The sequence below is a fragment of the Cydia splendana genome, chromosome 16, assembly GCF_910591565.1.
Source record: "Cydia splendana chromosome 16, ilCydSple1.2, whole genome shotgun sequence".
Lineage (NCBI taxonomy): Eukaryota > Metazoa > Arthropoda > Insecta > Lepidoptera > Tortricidae > Cydia > Cydia splendana.
The window spans coordinates 16,929,629-16,955,004 of record NC_085975.1 but is presented as its reverse complement, the minus strand read 5'-3'; the positions used below and the strand labels follow the sequence as shown (position 1 = coordinate 16,955,004).

At 37.8% G+C, this 25,376-nt stretch overlaps 1 non-coding gene across 1 annotated transcript; it reads left to right on the top strand.

Moving 5' to 3' along the window:
* The first annotated feature begins 17,979 nt into the window (after positions 1 to 17,979).
* Positions 17,980 to 18,051, top strand: Trnaa-ggc (transfer RNA alanine (anticodon GGC)). The gene has a single exon. It is a non-coding gene; the product is annotated as a tRNA-Ala (tRNA).
* Positions 18,052 to 25,376: the final 7,325 nt, after the last annotated feature.

The following is a 25,376-nucleotide window of genomic DNA, read 5'->3' as shown; positions in this document are numbered from 1 at the left end:
GCCTGACACAGCTCCGATTTCATGTCAAGAATTACCGACAAATTGACAAACATGTCGACTTACAAAAACTACTCTTGTTTCACCAAATCATTGTCATTAAATGAAAGATTGACAATTGTAACTAAATGCCTGTCAAGTTTATAAGCACTTCTATACAAAAACAGTTTACGAAATTGTCACTTGTCACCTGTCACTTGACAATTGTCACTCGACATATGTCACTGACAAATGTCGGCTTGGTGAAATAGGGCCCAGGCCCCAATTTCACCACGGCTACAATTGTCAGTGACATATGTCGAGCGACAATTGTCAAGCGACAGGTGACATATTACAATTTTATAAAATATTTTCTATATAAATACTTACAAACATGACAGGCATTTTGTTACAATTGTATGTATTACAATTATATTGTTAAACAAGAATTATTTTTTCTAGTCGACATATTTGTAGAATTGTCGGTGAATCTTGACAGGAAATGAGTTATATGTCGGAATTTCGTGACAATTGTCGTGTTTCTTGTGACAATTATCATAAACTTAGCAAGAGAAATATCTGTTTTTTTCCGATATAATAAAGTTTTTTTTAATAATACAATGATGGTGGCAAACAGGAATACGGCCCGCCCGATGGTAAGCGGTAACCGTAGCCCATGGATGCCTGTGACGTCAGCAACAGTGATGTTTTACAATTGTCGCACCTGTCACCGTGGTGATGAAATTGGGGCGCCACGGTAAGCTCAATAAGGCTTGTGTTGTGGGTACTAGACGACAATATATATAATTATATATAAATACTTATATACATAGAAAACATCCATAACTCAGGAACAAATATTTGTGATAAACACACAAATAAATGCCCTTACCAGGATTCGAACCCGGGACCTCCTGCTTCATAGGCAGGGTCACTACCGACTAGGCTAGGAGGCCGTCAGTCATAAATACTTGTATACATAGAAAACATCCATAACTCAGAAACAAATATTCATAATAAACGCATAAAAATAAATTCTCAGGAACTTCAGCTACTGACTTAATTAGGAAGCCGAGTAAATACTTACCAAGTTACATTTTAAGGTGCCGTGGGTTCAGCCAGCAGAGTTTTTGAATAGTGCTACGTTGGTCATTACACACGAGGCGATATTGTGCCGATGTGTGTAATGACACTTATGACCAATGCACAAGCGTTTATACGACGTTTTTCAACACACTTTTGAGGAAAAAAGAAAGAAACTTTCATAGTAATCAAATTTTAATTGTTATTAACTTCTAAAACTCATACTGCCTGCCGCCCCTGTCGCCTGTGGTGGGCCGGCAAAATGTATTACCTAACAAGTGCTATAATTATAAAGAAAAATCACGCGTGCGTTTTGTTTAAAATAACAATGATATCCGCAATCGCGGGCACGCACGGCCGTCCGCCAAGTGCTCAGCGAGTCAGCGAGCAAGGACCTGAACTCACTGTACCTAACTTATAATCCAGTAACTTTATACATTTACGAGCGCTTGAGTCAAATCCGGTAGTTCTGATTTTTTGCAGACTTGTTTATGATGTTTTGGCCCAATGAATAATCCAAGCTCATCTCGAGCGCCGAACGCAAAATCGAAAAAACCGCGAAATTGACGTTTTTTTTTAGATTTGGGCAATTAAAGGACTAGTTTTAGATAGTAGCTTATTCTCAGGGTGTTTTTAACGTAGACTAAATTTGCTACAATAGGAGACTAGAATTGTCTATGTAGCTGTAATAGTTTCCGAGATAAAGCTTTAAAAAATGTATATTTTTTTCGAACTTGAATTCGTAGGCTTTAGTAAGTGCAATGAGTATGCACTTTTGTCTCAGGCGATGTCGCTTGTTATTAATTCTTGGTAGGTAAGTACAGAAATTGCTTGTTTTCGAAGCACTTTCTCTGCCCGCGCACCAAGCTCAGGTAACATCTTCTTGCAAATTTTCTATACGAGTACAAACTCAGAACTTGTAAGTTGTGAAGTAGATGGTTGTACTTCCGAAGTTTAATCACCGTAGTTGAGAGTTGTGTTACGTATAAATACAGGTTGCATAAGTTTAACGAAGTTTAAACACGTGTTTTTGAAGTGGTGTGTTAAAACTAACGTAGTTAAGATGATTGGCAGGGAACGTTCGTATTTGTCATGCTATTTCAGTCAACCTCAGTACTTTTTGTACCGAGACTGATTGAAATAGCAAGACACGCTCGTACGTTTCCGTGAAAATACGATGGAAAATAATTATGCACTACATCCGTACCTACTATGTACTTACTTAACTATAAATAGTAAACGCATGGCTACTGAAAATGGCTGCATTAAAATTAAATTCCTAGTCAGAAGTTTCTGAAAAACTCAAGTAACTGTGCCCGAAACTGAGCCTCTACCATCAGTTTTAACATTGACATAACGCTCACGTCTACGTAATTTACTTTCTGTACATCTCGCTTCCACTATTGCTCACATGTGCGAGTACGAGCGAGATGCATAGAAAGTAAGTTACGTAAACGTGAGCGTTATGTCAATGTCAAAACTGGTGGTAGCCGTACTGAGCTCAACCTAGCGTAAATTGCGTAAAATTATTTTCGATAAAGTTAATATTCAGGGAGGAAAATAAAGCGTCTTCAATATTAAGAGGGAATGGGACGAAGCCACGTGACTTATTGGTGCGCGTAAGATGCATTGTATACATAAGATAGCATCCTATAGAAGTGGTATACGCGTGCCTCCGTGAGGGACAAAACATACGCAATGCGACACTATGATTGGTCGAATTTATTTGTTGCCCACCATAATCCATACTAAATTTACGGTGGGGAACAAAAAATATGTGAGACTGTGACAAACAATAATAGCGCTTTCGCTGCTACTCCTACTGAAAGATACATAAGACTATCCCGTTCTGTCACCCATACCCAATCCAGTTTAATACTAGATTCATGATTGTATAAGTAATGTCAATGTTGTATGATAACAAAATCAAAACCACGACAAATTGGTAAATCAGAATCGTCCTCTTTGTCCACGTAGACACCGACACAATACATAAAATAGTAGATTAACATAATTATGATGACATATTTACGGCGAACATTGAATCCTGAACGAAGCGAAGGTTTCAAGTGTTAACGTCCAAGGTGGAAATTATTTTGCGACCATGTGACACATACTGCTTTATGCGATATAGAAAAGTGTCCTAGAACAGAAAAGTGCTACTTTGATCCCTCCTAGCAGGGAAGAAAAGTGCCACTTTGAACCCTCCTAGCGGGGAACAAAAAAAATCCCCTTTTCCGAGTAGGTGACGTAAAAACAAATAATATTATAATACTAAAGTATTTGAACAAATTAAATTATTTCAGAAAAATATTTTAATTTGTTTTTATCAAGTAGAAACACCACGTATCACATGAGTGATCTAGTTAGAAGGTCCGAACCATACTGTTCTACCTTAGAGATGGCCAGGGGGCGCCATAAGCCTTCAGTAAGAAGTGCATATACTTGGGAAATTTGACCTATGCCGCTGTGGCCACGTGGCCGAGTGGCTTAGGCACCTGCCGCGATAGCAGAGGACGCTGGTTCGATTCCAGCCTGGGGCACTAGAGGCTTTGGTCACTTTTTCTTAGTATATGACATTTATTTCAGTTTATAATATTATAATAATAATATTCTTTCACACTATATTCAAGAAAAGAAAACCATTGAAAAATCTCACGTCAGCTCACTTTGGACTGCAAATTGAATCAGTTGCTGTACGTTTCAACCGAATGAACTACATAAACGTGAACTCTGCAAATATTTGGAGACCTGCCCAATGACGGGACGTGAGAAGCAAGCGAAAGCTTTTCTTGGTCACTATTAAAATGTGTTACTTTCCACTGCAGTAGAAAACTGAACAAGTGATTGTGTTGTGTAATTGGTAGGTATACATTTTTCGTAAGTCTACGTAAATAAATATTATAGTGTTTTTTAGCCATTTAGGAAGCTTAAAATAGCTTAAAGTTGAGTGGGGGCCTGGGGGCAGCCTGTAAAAATAGCTAGACCTCTTAAAAAAATATCTTTGCCTAACAGTGAACTTTAAATAATAGAGTTGACATTCAGCTGAGTGGAGACCTTTTCAGTGACGCTTAATAATAAGTTGGTTACGTAAAGTCTCATGTTAATACTTAAGTTAAATTTAAGCGCTTATGAATAAAAATATCTTATATTCTATTCTATTCTAGTGGTTAAAAGCTACTAGCGCTAAAAAGAACATCAGTCCACAAAAAATCGCGTAGAATTTTCAAATTCTTAAAATAAGGGAGAGGGATGGTTGCTTTATTATGGTTCGATTCCAGCCTCCGCCACTGGAGGGCTTCGTCACTTTTTCTTTAGTATATGACATCTATTCAATTTATACTTTATATGTTATATACCTCGTATGACTAGGGGCCCACAGATTACTTTTCGTTTTTATTATTATTTTCTTTTCTTTTTCTTTTATTTACGCTGTTGGTACAGTACGGATGTCTACCGTCTCCAATTCTTCCTCAATTGCTCAAAGGTTAACTGGAAGAGATCCCTTGAAGGGATAAGTTCGCCTTTGTACTAATGACGAATGTTATTTTTCCTGTTTTGTTTTGATTTTTGTACAATAAAGTGTTTTACTACTAAGTGTTTTACTACTATTACCAGTCCGCCGGACGATATCTGCCTGTCAGTTAAACGCAAAACAACTGACAGGCTGATATCGCCCGGCGAACTGGTAATCTGTGGGCCCCTTTTCTTTTGCATTTATTAAAGTTCTAAACATTAAATGAATCGCAGTTTTCAGTGTTTTTATTATGTTTTAAAAATGTTATTAAATAAATAAGTGTTTATCGCAGAGTGTCATGTTTCTTAACTGCTAAGCCAAATATGACAAGTTTACAGCTAGAGTTCGGACGACACCTTACTCACTTATTTTTAGCAAAAAGAATAGATAGTATAGTCCTGTCATTGTAAATTTTGTAGTCACTGTAAATTTACTGCCATTTATCGACACACGACTAAAACTCAAAATGAAAACGTATAAAGTTATCAATAAATGTATATATATGGATAAATGATTTTATTATTTTTATATCATTTTGATCCATGTTCATTCACTGATATCTATGTGTTAAAATTGTTAAATATGAAACGGTGTCAGCACGCCATCTAGCCGAGGATAGGCTAAAGGTGTGTGCGGCATCTATTCGAGAATGACTTTTACTTGAATTCCGAGGCACGTTTTTTCCTTAGACTTTATTCGTCTTATACGAAGTTACATATGTCTTTGTTTTTAGTCACTCGCCCAGCAGACAGTACGGAGACCTAGGCTCTCCGAAACATGTCGCGCGAGTGACTAAATACGTGAGTGACACCGTAAAAATAGCTTATAGTTTATGTCTCACAAACACAATAGTTTAAACTCGTATGACTACTTTAATAATAAAATAATTTTAATTGTTCCCAAAGTTAACTACAAAGTTATTACATTTATACCTAAATGAGTTATCGAAATTGGGTCTGGCACGTTATGAGATTCCACATTAAATTTCGTTGCTAGCGTTACTGCAGCATCTTGCAACGATCTATCCTCGGATATTAAGTGCTGACGGAATTCAAACCACTCATACGCTCAAGCGTTAGCTGAGTGGTTCAAGTATGAAACTAGCAAGCGGATGTCGAAGGCACGGAATACTATGTTATATAATATGGTCCATATACTAGCTAATGCTCTACAACTTTTTAAAGAGGTAATTAAAAAGCTAATTGACTTCGTGACCGAAGAGCTGGCAGCTTTCTCGCTCAACGTTATAGCATCGCAATACAGCGGGGAAATGCTGCCAGCGTCCTCGGCACAAGGCCAAAGGGGTCCAATTTCATAGATGTATTTTAACTTTATTTAGTATTCGTTTTTAGTTTTATTTTATAGATAAGTTAGTTTATTTTTCTTTTTAATGTATCTACCCATATACTTAGGTTTAGTAATAGTTTTAGTTACGTTGTTACTCACATGTTTATTTAACTTTCCCAAAAGTTTTGTACTTTGAAATACTTAGTTTGTTAAATACTTTTCTCAAACATGCAATGAAATATTGATGTTATGTTCCTTATAATAGGCTGCGAAGTATGACGTTTCAGGTGCGGCTAGGACAAAAGGTCGTTAATGGAATTTCATACACATCTTGCAGGCCTAGGCCGGCAAAGTCCTCTTTTTTAATTTTCATTTCACAGATATTTGTGACACAGCATCGTGGCATTCATGCTTTATGGTTCGTAATGACACTCTGCCACTACGCCTATAAAAAAAAAACAAAAAACAATGTTTGCTATAATTTGCAGTTTTATTTGTATAAAATCAACATGAACTTAATAAATAATACATTCTATAATTTTATAATTTTAAATTATAAATTTAACTACACAAATAAAAACATTTAAAATATTTCATCTAAACGTTAGCGGTAAAAAGGTCTACTCAAACACGCGTAGTTATATTTTTTAAATTGTTATGGAGGTAAAATTGAAAAATATTCATTCTGTTTTATTGGATTTATGGTGCGTTATTGATTTTTTGACTTTAATATGAGTTCCGACGAAATAATGAAATTAATATTAATTGTAATCGTAGGTGTTGGAATTGGCAGCGTAAGCAGAATTGATTTTAATAACTTGCTGCCTCTGCCGCCAAGTCAAGTCAAGTTGAGAAACTAAGAAAAATGGCTTACAGTTTATTAGAAACAGTTTTGTGGCATATTTTAAATGAATGGAACTACAAATTCGTCAACACTGTGGAAATTATACTTATTTACTCCATGCATAAAGCAACGATGTATGTGAAACATGATATCAATATGAAAGACTATGTAAACTTATGTGACGAAAACGACAGTCAGACGGATACAAGGCGAAAAAATCAAAGATACATGAAAATATACGGGTAGTAAAAATACACGACTCGTGTAAAACATACGCGTGATAATGATATAGGTACGTGTTGGTTATATTTTGGGTGTAGTTTACTTTTAGTTTTTTCTATAAATAAAACTTGGGTTTCGTGGATTTTTATTTATTTATTTCATTGCATGTTTGAGAAAAGCACTATACATACCTCGGCGGGAAATGGGGTTGCCCGCGCTCAGACCTATCGGGCCTCGCTTCGCTCGGCCGTCTTCGGCCGGCAACCCCTTTCGTCCCGGCCTCTGTAGTAATGTACTATTGTTTACATTTCCCATCAATAATTTTAAACATCCTCATGTCTTAATGTGTTATATGGCATTAGTGTAACTTATCTTAAATGGTCCTGAGACCATAATGTGTTTATTATTCTCATGTTTATTCTTATGACTTTGACACCTTCCTTAGCAACTGGCCGGAGGAAGCGCTAAATCGGGAGTCATGGAGAACCAGGGGAGAGGCCTTTGCCCAGCAGTGGGTCACTCATATAGGCTAAGAAAAAATCCTAAAATCCTAAACTGCAATCAAAGATTTATTTTTATTCTATAGTCTCGCCCGGGAATCGAACCGACTAAAATACATAAACAAAATACTCGCCATTTTATTCTACTACAGTACAGATAGATACAGTTCATGTTAATATTAAAATTAGAGATGCCACGAATATTGGTTTAGTTAAAATATCGAATATCTGGCCCCTCTCTCGAACCGAATATTAAATTATTGTTAAAACTTACAAAACTTAAAATGAAATTATTTGTTTCCTCTATTTAAGAAACACAAATGTCAACGGGTAGGGAGAAACAATCAACAGCTTGTTACACTTCTGCCATCCTAGTGTAATAGGGACCGTGCGCGTTGGAGGGTCTGCCATCTTGTGGCCTGAATCGAAAACATATGTGCACATGTACATTACCAAAGCAAGTGCTACTATCTACCGTTCTCGTCGATACGTTTCCTTGTGCATAGTAGGTTCTGTCATCTTGTGGGCTACATTGGAAGTATAAACGACACATTTACGCCTCGCGCCAAAAATCAGACGGCTCCTATGCTGCCCCCTATAGTTCATGCACGGGGCCTATAAGCAGCTTTTCGACAAAAGCTGTCTTAAATAACACCATACCTAAATGTGTTATGTATGATTTGTGCTTCGTGCTTTATAATACCGATTGCATGAAATTAATATCCAGAATTTACTATGCAAAACCTTATTTACGTAGATATGCTCATACAACATGTTGTGTGAATTATAATAAAGGAATATTAAAGTTACGTAATAGTACGATACAATATGACATCAATATTTCATATTCCAAGCTGTGACAATGCATTCACGACTACGTTTATACCATTTTAAACCTTAACGTAAAGGTACTGGGTTTAAAATGCATTGAACTAGTTTATTTTTGTTACGTTCTGCTGTAGGATAAATAAATAAGTGGATTCGTAGTGAGAATCGGAAAAATCCTTACAATAATACATTGTGTATTAAGGGCGGTAAACAAGAATTTACGGACGAGTGTGAATTAAAGCCCGAAGCCGAAGGCGAGGGCTTAATGAACACGAGTTTGTAATTCCTGTATCGCCCGTGGCACGCACGATGTTTTTCATTACACTTGTGAGGAAAAGGAAAATAAATAACACTTCTGCCACTCCAAACCCAAAATGGCTAAAGCGCTACCTAACTATATACATAGTACGTTAACTCAAATAAAAAACCGGACAAGTGCGAGTCGGACTCACCCACCGAGGGTTCCGTAACGTCATCATCATCATCATTCATCATTTCAGCCTATATACGTCCCACTGCTGGGCACAGGCCTCCTTTCATGCGCGAGAGGGCTTGGGCTATAGTCCCCACGCTTGCCCAATGCGGATTGGGGACTTCACATACACCTTTGAATTTCTTCGCAGATGTATGCAGGTTTCCTCACGATGTTTTCCTTCACCGAAAAGCTAGTGGTAAATATCAAATGATATTTCGTACATAAGTTCTGAAAAACTCATTGGTACGAGCCAGGATTTGAACCCGCGACCTCCGAATTGAAAGTCGGACGTCATATCCACTCGGCCACCACCGCTTTCCGTAAGGTATGTTGGGATAATACCGGACGAATTTGGGACTAATTGGGAGACCTCGCGAAATAAATTTTTTCTCTATTTCAGTACAGTCAACTTCTAGAAATGTGGTGGAAATCGTTAAATAATAACCGTAGTTTAGGCCTGAATATTGGCAACCTTCAATGTTCAACGGTTTCAGTTTTATACGAGTGTAAAGAAGAGACATATTTTTTTTCGAGGGTAACGATGAATTTGTCATCACGGGGTAACATCGGAAAGCGAAAAAAAAAACCGCTTCTAATGCTCAGATAATAAGGTATCCAAAAGAGTATATTCGATGTTTAACCTCCTCCAACGTATATAAATTTCAGCCACGAATAACTAGAAACTTAAAAGTTCTCATCAAATGTTTAATTTTTTGTGTTTTTGCATCCGATCTTGACCCATATACGAAAATTTGGTAAATCTGTGGCTCTCAAAGTGTTATATGTCAATAGAAACAATTTCCTGGGTAATACATTCATACATAATATAGCTACGTACAGTCACCTGCAATATTATATTACACAACGAAGGCCGCAAAAATATCTGCCACGATCTTATTTGTAGAGCCATAAGAGTGTGTCACATATTTTTGCGGCCTTCGAAGAGTAACATATTATTGCAGGTGACTGTACACTGCTAAAATTCTTCCTTTTGAATTACCGTCCTCAAATAAAAATAAAGGAATGAAATAATTACGATAAAAACAGAGTTATTCATCATCATCATCATCTCAGCCATAAGACGTCCACTGCTGAACATAGGCCTCCCCCTTGGACCTCCATACGTGCCGGTTGGAAGCGACCCGCATCCAGCGTCTTCCGGCGACCTTAACAAGATCGTCTGTCCATCTTGTGGGTGGACGTCCTACGCTGCGCTTGCTAGTCCGTGGTCTCCACTCGAGCACTTTTCGATCACTTTTTTTTTTGCGGGGATCTTTCTCTTTTACTCCAATGAAGGCGTAATTAGAGTGACAGAGAAAAATGCCCGCAATTTGCGAACTTCGATTTTCGCGGTTATAGCCCTGTACCCTCACCATAAGTTTTACGCGGCCATAAACACTAGCGACTGCGTCAACTCAAACGCATTGCATCTCGCTTGCACCAATGTAATTACGAGGGAGAAGCATTGTGAGTTATTGCAGTCATAAAAATTTTAAGTTTGACACTTCAATATTAGTGAAAATTTTCCAAAATTCAAAGCACCTTTTGCGCTTGCGCCTATATGTATACGAGTATGTGCTTGTTAAAAAGTTGAGCTGTGTAATTCCAATACCAAGCTATAGCGAGGCGAAGCTTAACCTAACCAATAGGGAATATTACGCAAAACTCTGCGTAGAGGGCGTCACTAGGCCAATACATGGCCTACCGTGAAACACAACAATCGAAAGTTCGGTTTCTGTCTCTCTATCACTGTTGCCTATTTATTTTGATCGATAGAGAGGCAGATAAAGAAATTTCGATTTTCGCCTTTCGCGGTAGGCCACATGTAAACAAACCGCCTTAATGCAACAATGTCATAGTGAAAACTTGTCAAAAAACTGTTTAAGCCCTAGTATGTATAAGTTACTCTATAATTTACTAAACAAATTAGTGCTGCACTCTGGCGGCAGAACATTGCAGTAATATTGCCTATTGATACATATAAGGCAGGCTGGAGTCTCGTTTCTGTACCCTCACCATGAGTTTTACGCGGCCATAAACACTAGCGACTGCGTCAACTCAAACGCATTGCATCTCGCTTGCACCAATGTAAGTACGAGAGAGAAGCATTGTGAGTTTCTTTACGCAGTCACTAGCGAATATGTCAGTGTCAAACTAGTGGTAAACTGTTCGAGTCAGCGATTTTGATACTGAACGTCGCAGTGAACTCGACAGAAAGCGAGAAAAGCTTAAAGGCTCAATTTGCCATGTGGATACCAATTAGTGACCAAAAAATCACTCTGTACAGCCATCAGATATAAAGGGGCGGACAAGATGTTCACAAATATCTGAACAAAGCCTCTATTATCAAGAGGTTAAAGTGCTTGTAATTCTGAAGTCATGTGACGAGAAAGGTATTACGAATGAATGTGGAGGGAATTACGAGGAAAGCAAAACCGAGAAAAAGGTGGATGGACTACATATGTGAGAGACGATATGAAACGAACGCAAGTGAATGATGAGATGACGGGCGACAGAGAGATGTGGAAGAGAAAGACATGCTGCGCCGACCCCGTTTGAATGGAACAAAGGCAAGAGAATGATGCAAGTGCTTGTTCTGATATTTTTGAGTACCTTGGGCGCTCAGATATATTTAGTGACTGTATTTATAGACCACTTTATACTGGCGGTGAAGCCGACTCATCGGCGCTCGCGCATGAATAACGCGGCCTGCATAGAAATCGTTTGAACTTAAGTGAACCATGAAGCTGGTTCGGGCATTTAATGATCGCCTAACGTCGTGGAAGAGTATAATTTGACAAAAGCCAAGGCTGGCAGGTAAAAAATAAAAAGTGCTCTAAACCACAGAATAAATAATAGTACTACCGTACAGAAAGGACACTTCCTACAAAACCGAAGTTTGACAGCGATTCAGGGACGAATCATGCTATCCCGTTGTAATGTATGCCACTAAGTATCCCTTTCGGGTATTTAAGGTTGTCAAAATTCAATAAATTATCTTCTCTGTGGTCGTGCACGCAAAAGGACGTCAAGTGGTGCCAACTCTAATAATTGCTCGGAGCAATGCTGAGCCGAACGGAGCCGATTTTGCCCGAAGTCAGGAGTGTCTCCCCACTGTCTAAACTATACTGGGAATCCTTGTGAATGCTTTCAAAAGGGTTGGTAAGCGAGTGCGTTTTTAGCCGCCTTTATACACGGCCTGTTTCGAACCTTCATCAGGCAGATCGTGAAATTCCTAGGCATATCGTGAAACGTGAATATCTTTGTGTCGTTTCCTGAGTCGACGAAGCCCCTATTTCAGGACAGTGAACAGTTTACCTAACGAACCTATTCTGCCTATATAATATTATGTATATTGGTGTAATGTAACTACCGTCAAAACATTCCGATCTGCCTGATGTTACGATCGGCCGCCGACATATACACATAATGTTATTGTTAACACTGAAATGAGGCACTTTTCCAATACCGGGCAACCTAAACAATTCAAGTATTTCGCGCAAAATCGCACACAAATTCAATACCCCCGTCAACGGTCGTGTAACGGTCATTTATTCCTATTCCATAATAAAATTGTGCCCACTGATCTGAAAGCGAAAAATAAAAGAATAGCCGGAAAAAATATGCGAAGACCGGGCGCGGAACGGCCAGTGCCGTCGCCCCGGGAATAATCTCATGTTGGGAATATTATCGGAAATTTAACTAAGAATTGTAAATTACCTCGCATTAACGTATTTATAGGATCCTAAAGTTATCTACTTTCTTTCTGGCACGGTCCAGACCGAAAAGGAGATGGCGGGACGACTTGGACACATTTTATCCGGATGGAGTGGAGGAAAGGAGGGGGGGAGGGCTTTGTCCAGCAGTGGGAAACCAAAGTAGTAGGCTAACTAAAACAAAAAAATAGGAAAACTTGGGAACTTTCCACTTAATGTATTTTTATAACAAAACGGAAAATTTTTCACCACAACGATTTTTAGCATCTTCAAGAGTTAAAAAGTTTAAAGTTAGTAGTAATTAATTTGATTTGTTCCCTAGTTTGATCATCAAATAGGTTTAGAAGAAATATCTAAACAACTTGTTACTTTTTTTTTTTGCACCTGTACAAGCTAACATGCCAGTCAAGCTTCAAGATTTCTGCCAGGTGGAACCATATTCAGTAGATAATCTTTAATATGCAATTATCTGTAACTTGGAAATCATTCCATGAAGAAAAATTGTTTTGCTTTAAAGCGTGTCTAGAACGGTTAGCTTTGTAACGATATGTGTCGAAGTCTAGTCAAAGGTCCCACTTTGTCGCTTACCATAAGGACGAGATTTGCTTGTATTTTTATACGAATAACCTGTCAAAGCGTCCTTATTACAAGCGACAAAGTGAAAAGTTTTGCCGGCCGCGGACACAATAATATTATAACCGCTTATTGACTACTATTACTTTCAGTGTTTTTTGCTTTGTATCTTTTTATTCTTCTTCTTCTCGTGTCTATAGTCAGACTGTGGGACCAGAAGGTAGCGACATTCATCGCACTACATTTTTTTCTATCTTTTTATTGAGGTACAATTTATGTTAGGTATTTAGGTATTATAATATTCCCAGGATCGATCAATATTCCCAAAGCACACCACTATGCACAGCCGGCGGGAATTTGCACAAAATGTCCTAAAGATTTCTTCGCAAGGCCTCAGTAATAGGTTTTTCCGTCAAATAAAAAGTGTCACCTCTCTTTGTTGGTAAGATTTTTCGTTCATTTTCGCCGGAATCGGTTTTTGTCGTGATAAATTGGAATTTAAGGATTAAGTTGCTCTCGAGGCTTGGAATTTCACGCTGATATTTTAATAGCGGATAATACGATTAGAAGTCTAGTACGAAATCTCATTTTTCGAATGATTTCAAAGGACGGAGAATTTCAGTATTAAACTTGATCTGGCCTGTATTAAAAACTGGCCAAAGGCGTGTCGGCTTACTAATGTGTTGCAGAAAGTTGTTTACTAGAATTTTGTATTTAAAATATTTAACTTTAGGTATTAACCAAAAAAACATACCATCAGATCCACAGCGCAGGCTTGTGTTTTATATTAATTTTATATTGCATAATGTTACTTGGTAGAATATCATTTGCCAGAAATATTTTTGGCTTACTGCTTGTCGCATAATATGTATTACTTCGCAGAATTTCTTTTCGCATAATATTATTTGGCAGAAAACCCTAACCCACTTAGAACATTCTGCCAAATGAATATTATGCGAAATTGAATTGAATTGAATGTTTCTTTATTCAGGCAGTAGACCAATTACATAATTTTAAAATACAATAAGTTTAAAAAACGATAAAAAAGAAAAACAGTAAAAATTAAGATGAATTAACTAATATATATTTATACGAAAGTATCATTCGACTAAAAGTGTTTCTGCAATACGTGTTATGCGAAGTGTATTTGACAAATAATATTCTGGCAGATGAGGGTAACCCGCATTGTACATGTGAAATTGCACCTATGTGTAACCTCGTGCTCTTTGTAAACGCTTCATATTGCGGTGTCTGTGTTGTCTGTGATATGTATATGTATATCTGACGGGTCTTCAATAAGCGTGTAGTCAGCGATAAGCTTCATGCCTTATTGGGTCCCGATATCCGCTCCTAAGCCCTATTCACACGCTTGCGATAAGCCAGCATAATGTGCCATGATGCTATCCGTACATTTAACTGACGAAACTCTTATCACATAGACATAAGATCTACTTCTGGTCAGTTCAGAGCGTTGTTGTTAGAGAAAGTACACGTGTTTATACTTACCGAAATACCAACTCAGGTCATAATGCCATCTCTTTCAGTTTTGCTTGGTCTTAACAAGGGTAAAGATGATAGCATTATGATCTCAGTCGCCAGTTGGTATTGCGGTAAGTATAGTGTGACGTCATGTGCATAGATCCTGTAGACTCCGTTTTTGAAGAACCCCTTTCAGAAAACCTCGGTAGCACATTCCGCAGTCGGAGAATCCGCGCGAGATAAGATCGGGGGGCACGGCAGTGCCCCCGCCAAGTCGAGCGCGAAGCAAACACTGCCGTACCATCCTTTACTGGAACCATTTCGCCGCATTTTCAGGTCCCTATTTGAGACCCTCTGGATAAGACCAGAACGCAGAAATTTTCGTCATCCAGTAAGCTATAATCACATACTTAAAATCCAAAATTTCAAGTCTGTAGGTCATTTAGTTCCGAAGTTAAGCGAAAGCAAAGTTTCGCATTTATGACACACACTCACTCACTTATGATCATCAGAATAGAACTAGTACTTCCCATAAACTCAGAGAGCTGAAATTTGGTACAGAGTTAGTGTTTAATGGCCACATAAAGGGAAAACTATAAAAACTAGGCTAATCGAAGATCTGGAGTACCTGGTGACCCTGATTAGAAAACACAAGAGCCCAACCAAACTATTGGAGATCGACATACCGCCTTTACAAAAAATAATCAAATTGGTGGGCCGCTTCATTTGATGTCAACAATCGAAGGTCTGAAGTATCTGATGAAGAACCCTCAGTTGGTCTCAGCTGTATTAAGGCTCCGTCAGACATAGGTGTTTTGCTTGGTGCAACATATGTACACACTGTTTTGGTCATCCGACACGCCTTGATGAGCCTTTGGGAAAGTAGTACCCAAGATGGAGCTGATGCTGAACCCTGGCTGTACCTAGTGGAACTCAGGCTTGGTGCAACATATGCACACACTGTTTTGGTCATCCGACACGCCTTGATGAGCCTTTGGGAGAGTAGTACCCAAGATGGAGCTGATGCTGAACCCTGGATGTACCTAGTAGAACTCAGGTTTAGTGCAACATACGCCCACGCTATTTTGGTCATCCGTTACATCTTGATGAGCACTTGGGAATGCAGTACCCAAGATAGAGCTGATGCTGAACCCTGGCTGTACCTACTGGAACTCAGGTATGGTGCAACATAGGTCCACGCTATTTTGGTCATCCGTCACATCTTGATGAGCACTTGGGAGAGCAGTACCTGAAATAGAGCTGTTGCTGAACGCTAGCTGTACCTAGTGGAACTCAGGTTTGGTGCAACATAGGCCAACGCTATTTTGGTCATCCGTCACATCTTGATGAGCACTTGGGAGAGCAGTACTCAAGATACAGCTAATGCTGAACCCTAGCTGTACCTACTGGAACTTAGGTTTGGTGTAACATAGGCCAACGCTAGTTTGGTCATCCATCACATCTTAATGAGCACTTGGGAGAGCAGTACCTGAAATAGAGCTGATGGTGAACCCTGGCTGTACCTAGTGGAACTTAGGTTTGGTGCAACATAGCCCCACGCTATTTTGGCCATCCGTTACATCTTGATGACCGCCTAGTGGAACTCTGCAACAGGCACACGACGACAAGTCGGTTAACCAAAACAAAGTGTGCCTATGTTGCACCAAACCTGAGTTCCACTAGGTACAGCCAGGGTTCAGCATCAGCTCTATCTTGGGTACTGCTCTCCCAAGTGCTCATCAAGATGTGACGGATGACCAAAATAGCGTGGGCTTATGTTGTACCAAACCTGAGCTTCACTAGGTACAGCCAGGGTTCAGCATCAGCTCTGTCTAAGGTACTGCTCTCCCAAGTGCTCATCAAGATGTGACGGATGACCAAAATAGCGTGGGCTTATGTTGCACCAAACCTGAGTTCCACTAGGTACAACCAGGGTTCAGCATCAGCTCAGATCAATGTATACTAAAACCTTTACCAGAATGTAACAAACACTTTTCTGAAAACCGCATCAAAATCGGTTCAGCCAAACGCGAGATAATCGCGAACAAACATACATACGGGTCAAACTGCGAACCTTTATTTTAAGGCGGTTAAAAATACATCAACTTTGACATTTTTGGCAGTAATGCCGTCGGCAGCTATACTGCAGCAGGATTGCAGCATGCACTACTGCCGACTGAATTACTGAGGTAAATATCAAAAATTCGGTCAGCATCATCGTATTTGACATTTGCTGCAGTAATGCAGTCGGCAGTATTGTCGCAATATACTGCTGCAGGCTACAAAACGCTCGTGAAACTATTCAACGTCCATGATCATGCTTTCCAACGTCCAACGTTCAGTAATCGAGTGACCGCTCGCAACACGCGCTGTGTTGTGTGTGACTGCGCGGGCGTGATCAAAGCGAGTCGCGCGCGCAGCGCGCCGGCGGGCCGCTGCGTCCAAGCGCAGATCGCGAGCGCCACGCGCTCGCGTCACGCTCGCATCGTGCCCCGCTCACGCCGCGCTTTGAAAACGCTCATGTGTGACGGAGCCTTTAGAGATATGGTAATAAACAAACTACTCCTAAAAAGAAAAAAAATGTGTAAAATAAGAAAATCTAATAAAATAAATCAATATGCCCACGTTTCTACAAAAAGAAGTGAAATCCCACCAAAAACATTCTGTAAAAAACTAGCCAAGTCTCGATGGAGCTGCTTGTTTATCTCTAAAAAGTAATGAAATCTAGACAAAGTCGTGCCAAGTCTAAGGTTCCTTACTGCGATTTCTTTATTATTATAGTTAATGTTGTGTGACTTGGCCGTTGAAGGGTACACAAGGGTACAAAACCAGGTGCTCCATGACACCAAACATAGAGTATAAAAAAATATTTCCAGTACAGACCGACTTCTAATCATTGATAGAAGTCCGTCTGTACGTCTATTTTATGTTAGATCGATGGTCGATTTGACGCTTCAAAAAGAAGTGTTTGTTTCAGGCTCGCCTATACATAAGTATTGTTGAAATACGCAGCTTTATCAAGCCTACAATTGACTGGTTATTGAATCAACGTTTTCCAAGTGGCAATTTTCCATCGTCAATGGGTAGCGGTTCTGGCGACAGATTGGTGCAATGGTGTCATGGAGCACCTGGTTTTGTACGCTTGTGTACCCTTCAACGGCCAAGTCACACAACATTAACTATAATAATAATAAAGAAATCGCAGTAAGGAACCTTAGACTTGGCACGACTTTGTCTAGATTTCATTACTTTTTAGAGATAAACAAGCAGCTCCATCGAGACTTGGCTAGTTTTTTACAGAATGTTTTTGGTGGGATAATATTAATAGGTATAGTTTTCATTTTTTATCGTAGGACGTACCACATTATTACAATCAATAAATTGTAAATACAATGTCAATCACAATGAAAAAATGCAGATGTCGCAAGTGACGTTGTCACAGTTTTTGCAATGACTAAATTCGCGTTTGATTGGCGGAAGATCAGCTGGCGGAATTGGTAACGCATTGGACCGGCAATCCAAGGATGTGGGTTCGAGTCCCACGTTGGCCAGAATTGATCATCGTTTTTTTTTATAGTGTGATTGACATATGTATTTACAATTTATAGATTATAAGATAATATTTACTGTCAAATCATTTAGGTTCTAGGTTGTGAGGATGAACATCCTGCCGGCGGCGGCTTCTGATAGTATAAAATATTTTACTTAATACAAAAATATTTTATTTTTATACACCCACAAACAAAAAGGTTTATGAATATTTAATACGTTTTTGGAAACCTCATATTTTGAATATAAAATAATAATTATGATGAATATGAAATATGCGAAAGCAAATATATTCATGTTTTCAGCTTTTATTTTTTACCATTGCGTTAAAAATAAATGCAAATTATTTATTAATGACTGAAAATGAAATAGCTTTCAAATAATTGAAATGATGAAATCAGCGAATAAATGGAAATTTGGCTATTCAACAAATTATAAATTAATATGAATAAATATACGCCTACTATTCTTAAAACTTACAAGCTTCAGTTAGTTATTTGTTTTATCCCTTTATAGGGTTCCGTACCTCGAAAGGGGAAAAAACGGAACATTTATAGGATGACTTTGTTGTCTGTCCGTCCGTCCGTCTGTCTGTCAAGACCCTTTATTTATGAATACTTACGTGAAAATGACAGATAAAGACAAACGATTAATAGCAAATTGAGACTTGTAGCATGTATATAAATAAATAATGCTATAACTAAATAACTATCTTCTTAACCCTTAAACAGGCCTGACGCATTTTTCACTTTTGGTTAGTGATTTCGGTAGATAATAACGTTAAAAGAAAACTAATTTCTTGTTTTTTTTTTTTAGTTTCAATATTTCAATAAAAAAACCCTGTGGTTTTTATATGTCCACTGCCCGTTACGGACGGTGGCATGTGATACATATACAGCCACTGCACTGCTAGCCATACAGAGTAGTTTTAAGGGTTAGTCGCTTCTTTACATATTAATCGATGAAATAATAACGTAAAATAATCAACGTAAATAAGAAAATACTGCCATTTATCCGTGTTTACATTAGTAAACAGCAACATAAGGTCTAAAAGTAATAGTTACTAAAAAATAAATACCTGTTTAAAATAGTGAATATTGTACTAGAAGGGTTAATTAATAGTAATAGTCTTACCTTTAAATATCATGTAAACTCCCCGCAGGGCAGTGGTCACGTATAGACCACTTGTATGTGCCCCAAACGAACAGAGGTTACATATGGACCACAAACTTTAAGAGCAAATATTTTACTAAAAAACAAAAACTGTGATAATTTATGATATTCATTATCTAATATTCAACCAAAAAATACAACACAAAGCACTTTCTGTATTTTTTATCGGCATAACACACATTTATATCGGGAGGAACGTACAAAAACGGCCATTTATTGTCGATTTAAACTTGACAACTAAAATGTCAAAGAAATTTGTTTTGATACCTCCCATTTTTTTGCGTTCGGAAATCACCCACTTTATAAACTTTACGGTAATGACATTTTGTGATCGCTGTCTTTTCTCTGCTCGTCAAAAAAAATCATTTGCTATGTGGTAGCTATAGATACACTACCTGTTTAAGGGTTAAAAAAACTGCAAATAAACAGTTTAAATTGAACATTAACATTACATTAAGATTCATAAATGAACAAAATATTATGTCAAATGCAATTGAAAAGAAAAATCTAAAATATAGAAAACTAAATCTTGAAAATGTCCAACTGATAACATTTTCAATTCTAGTTCTGTTATAAACTAGCGTTTTCCCATTGCTAACGCGAGTAAGGGCGGTTTGAGATATTAAGCGAGCCCAGGAGCACGATTCTGATTTGTTAATTGGTTGTGGTTTTGATATTATTTCAATCTGGTCAACATACCTAATATTCTGAACAGCTTACCCGAACAAGTAGGTAGAACCTATAGAAAAATGTGCCATTTTCAACCAAATGGGTACCTACGTATTATCTGTCAATCTGGCGCTGTTTTCATATAACTTCAATTTGAAATCAACCTTATCGACAACCGACAATGTGGTACCTTATGGTTGAAAACGTCACAAATATCCTGATAAAGTAAAGAGTAAGTACTCTCACGAAAACACTGATTAATATGAATTAATGTATTTCATAACTAATGTTAGAATAATATGTAAAGTAGGTAAGCACTAACTAACCTAAAACAATACAATACCTATATAAACAAGGCTAAAAACTTAGGGATAATCTTCAAATATTTATAGAGATTCTAACTGAGTGACCTGAGTGTTGTGATTAACTGGAAGGACCCCTGAACGCATTTACCAGAATGACCTCCAACCACGGAAAATGGCGAGAAATCGTACTGCAAGAAACATCTGTGCCTGATGTCAGCAGTTGACCACGACAAAAAAAAAACACAAACAAACACAAAGACACAACAAACAAAGACAAAGAGAATATCGGCAAAGACGAAGAGAGAGAAAGAACTGAGTTCTGAGTGTATCTCTAACATTGAACTGAAATAAGCATGATTTCAATAACAAATCAAATTTATCCAGAATCAGCCAGTTCACTCCCTCTCGCTAAGCAAACGCATCGACTGCCCCCGTATGTTGGCAATCGCGTCGGCGCTCGGTCAAATTTATTCGACGTGCGAAATATGGTTCGGATGTAGAAGGCGACGGCAAATTCAAGAATGCTGGGGAATTCGTAAGAAATGTTGCAGGACGTTGACTTTCAGTACATATTTGTTAGGCTTTCAACCAAAAGGGTACGTATTGTCGGTTGTCAAGAAAGCGCTATTTCCATGAAGCTACAATTTAAAATAAACCTTATCAACAACCGACAATGTGGTATCTTTTAGTCGAAAACGTCACATATTTGTTCGGTTTTCAGTGTCAAAAGCTGTATTTTGTATTCCGTGTTCGTAGCAACCGAGTCCCAGGGGATTGAGTTTAGTAGAAGTTTTGTAACTCTCACTGCGTCTGATTCCGTTGGGAGATTCCTGGCTTGACTGACGAAGCAAGGGGTTTTATTTTAGAGTACAATACTTGGTGTAGGTTATGTGATTGTTTTATTTCCATGCAATGTTTTTGGTTTACCAGTAGCTGACACAACTTTTTATAACTCTTCAAATGTACAGTCGACGTCAAAGATATGTTTACACTTTTGCACCTTACTCCTTTGTAATAAGGCGAAAAGTGTAAACATATATTTGACGTCGACTGTACTTATTTTCTGGATAAAGAGAACTTTCCAGGTTATTTTTAAAAATCTTAATTTCTCATACCTATGTGTTTACAAAAATGTGTATTTAATACGACAGCTAAAGTTACCTCTAATAAGCTTTTTTTAGTTAAATGTGTATTCAATACGGTACACTAACGTTACCTACGCGTTTCATTTCCATAAATTATTATTATCGGAAACTTTCGTATTTGTCATGCTACTTCAGTCAACCTCAGTACCTACTTTTTGTACCGACACCTGTAGGGCTAAGATGGTCGGCTATTTATCATTTGTCACCATGCTTGTCATGTTCTAACAAATATGTAAGTGCGAAAGTGACGCATGACATGACAGGTGATAAAAATGCGACCATGATACCGCTTTTGACTGAAATTATCAAGACACGTTCGTACGTTTCCGTGAAAATACGATGGAAAATAATTATGCACTACATCTGTAATATATTGGTAAGTATTTTTTTTAATCTGTCGAACATATACCTATATTATATCAATATTTTGGTCAGGAAATAACAAAAATATATTAAAAAGGAATGTAATATTTCAACGGCGACCGCGGCACCGCAGTTCCATAATTTAAATAACTTTTCCAATATTCCGGTTTGGTAACCAATTCTTTCTTCAAGTTTTGTGAAGAAAAATGCAAAGTTAAAATTATTGTACAGTATCTACAGACAATAATTATTAAAGTTGGATGGGGAATAATTTATTCCATTAATATAAACTGTGTTCGGTAATGAAAGACTCTTGATTATAATTGAACTATTATTACTACGTATAGAACTGGCACAGAGAACCAGTATTTTGCGCCATGAGTTGATGTTGTTTTGACATCAAACCTTAAAAAGCGGAGCGTGAATATCGCGACCTAAACGCGTAAGCGCCATGAATTTTACGGCGCTTACGATGTTTTGGTCACGTGGTAAGGGTGCGGTTGCGATAATTTCATTGTTTGGTACCTATGGCTTCTCTAAAATAATAATAACTCAATATTGATTCAGGGTGAAATGTATAGTGCTCGCGGAAGCTATTATTACGTGGTTTACCAACACAGTACAAAATAGGTACAAAATTATACAACTTCTGAAGCATTTTAGCAGAAATATTGCCTAACTTTAAAATAGAATTTCCGTCGAAGCGAAATCTAAATGTCTTCTTGTTACAGATATCTTCAAGTGGTTGGAGAACTAATAAATAAGGTAAGCTAATGCTATATTACGAATATCTCTAATTTTTAGACGCAAAGCAACAAACATGGCAAAATTACCGAGTTTTGTTACTTTATAAACTACAAAGTTTAATAAAATATTCAATTCCAAACTTTATTGCACATTAATATGCGAGGGCGAGCGAGATGCATATAAAGAAGTTACGCACACGCTAGCGAATATGTCAGTGTCAAACTCGCTATATATAAGAGTTCGAAGCTGCCAAGAAACCTTGTTGAAGTCTACTTTTAGTAGGTAGTGCTTTGAAATGAAGACCTAGGCTCTCCGAAAAATGCCGCGCGGCAGACAAACATTCAGGAGACCAAACACAGTAAAATTAATTTATTAAATTACATTACAACATTAAAAGTTATTTATTTCATCCAAGTTATATTGTACCTAATTCCAAAAATATAATCAACTACTATACTTTAACTGTACTATACTTTTCGGTACCCCTAATGTAAATTTCATTCGATAGCGTGACGAACGTACGCGTTTGCGTTAAAGTGTAATTTTGTATGGGATTTTGAGTGTCCAAAATGTCCCGCTTGGTGCGCTGTTTCCCTACAACAATAGACATAACGCAAACGCGAACGCTCGTCACGATATCGAATTAAATGTACAATAGGGGTTCTAATACTCAACGGGACCGTACGTTGTAATCATAGATGTAAGTAAATTGAGGTAGATATGGTACCAGGCGCACGATCGTGAGCCATTAAATATAGGTTCCGGAACCTATATTTAGTTAGTCGTATGGGTGACGCCAACCTGTCAAGTTCTCAAAATCGTTGGATCAAATTTTAGTTTTGTCAACTATGAACGTCACACGTCTACATAAATAAAAGGTCATTGGTTGTAGTATTTATTTAGGTACATTTATGTAACAACCTTCTTCAAGGTCTAACACACACAACACAATTTCTATTAGCCACCGAAGCGTCATAAAAACCGATGTTTTATTAAATTCCCGATAGAGGGAAACACCCTACTCTCCATTTGTTCTTGTAATGGTATCGTTTCAAGTTAAAGGAATACGCGATACATACATAATTCATTATTACAATACATAATTACAAGAAACAAAATAGATCTTATTTATTTGTATGTTGTTGGAAAATACAGTTGCAAAAATGCAAAAATGCATGCGTAATATACGAAAAATGCCTAAAATTTTGGACTTTTCTTTAGTTTTTGCAGCTTTATTATAAAACTATGAGTTTTGGTGAAAACTTGATATGTAATGTTGAAAGTACAATAAATTTGGAACAATTTAAGTCCATTAACAGCGACGTATGTCAAATAGTTCTTGCGATATGGGGCTTTAATCAAAGGGTATTTTTTTCCTTTAATGACAAAAATCGGCACAACCGCTCATGATATGAGATATATTACAATAAATAAAGTTGGAGCAAAAATTACCTTTCATGTAAGTGCAAGAAAGGGTTTAATAATAATAAGTCCTACAGTTCTCTAGTTATCGTAAAAAATATATATTTTACGTACATCCGAATGTATTTTATTTTCCTTATTTAAATTATGGGTCTAAACCATTATTGGAAGACTACATAGATTTTTGAAAAGTAGGTAGGTATAATCTATTCATTTCTTACACGCTAGTCGCTCATGCCTTGTTCTCAGCTCAAAGGTCAGAGGTCCCGAAGCAAATGGACCTTCAAATCGCACCGGACTTAGGAGCACGATGAAACGGCTCGTCCAATAATGAAGCGCCCTTTCGATCTGCGTTAATCATAGGGGAAGTCCGGGAATGATGAAACGGCTCGTCCAATAATGAAGCGCCCTTTCGATCTGCGTTAATCATAGGGGAAGTCTGGGAATGTTGTGCAGGTGAGAGCGTTGGACCATCTTTCAAGAGTCCTCTTTTAAGAGATATGGGAGCTAAACAAACCCCTTCTTAGATTTGAGAATTTTAGGTGAATATATTCATCGCGCTAACGTGGGCGGCTCCTAAAATTGGTGCGATAAAGACAACTGCAGCTCAGGTGAAAAATCCTGCGTAAAAATCTCAAAAATAAAGGTCGTACTTGATTGTTTCCTCCTCCCAAACTTAACAAATAGTAAATATATTTTGACATTTAAATGGTAATGAAATTATCTGTGTCGGACTGTTTTGCTTCTTGATCTAATTGATATCAGTTTTGAATACCATGCTTTTCTTTGCGGCCTAGTCAATTAGGCCATTTGTGAGAATGTTTAAAGTGCTCTAGCGATAAAAACAAAAAATAATAAAAAATGCACTATAAGTAACAGTATGACAGCTTCTTATTGAGCCCTAACATTAATTATTTTGAGTGTTTCTGTCCTACACAGGCCAGCACTTTAATCTTCAGTTAAGTATGACGGCCTGCTCCTAAAGGTATCATAAATGTTTTGAAGTAAAATACATCACCTGAAAAGCTCTTTTGTTATGAAAACAAAGGCCTTCTAAAAGCAGGGGTGGCCTAAGCTAAAAACCTTTTTTTTTGCACCAGGATACCTATCTTAAATATCGTATATATTCTGGCACACCCAGTCTGTGAGTAGAAAAAGGCGGCAAATGTAAAAATTAGGCGTAAAGGGTATGGTGGAGACGGATCTGCGCGAACTTCGAGTTAACAATTGGCGAGAATCGCACAGGACCGAGAAAAGTAGTACCTATTGTCTTGTGTCGGCGGCCAAGTCTAATTTTGGGTCGCTGAGCCAACGGAGTAAGTAGGCGCAAAGGGTTGTCTTTCCTTAGAAATTATGAATTTCGCGCCTTTTTCTAGTGACTGGGTGTATCTAAGAAAGCAATAATGAAGAATTTCCAGAAAATCGTAGGTAGTTGCAGTACGCGATATCTAATGCGAACGATGACATCGCAATATCTCAATCGCAAATAATTTATTTGTCACT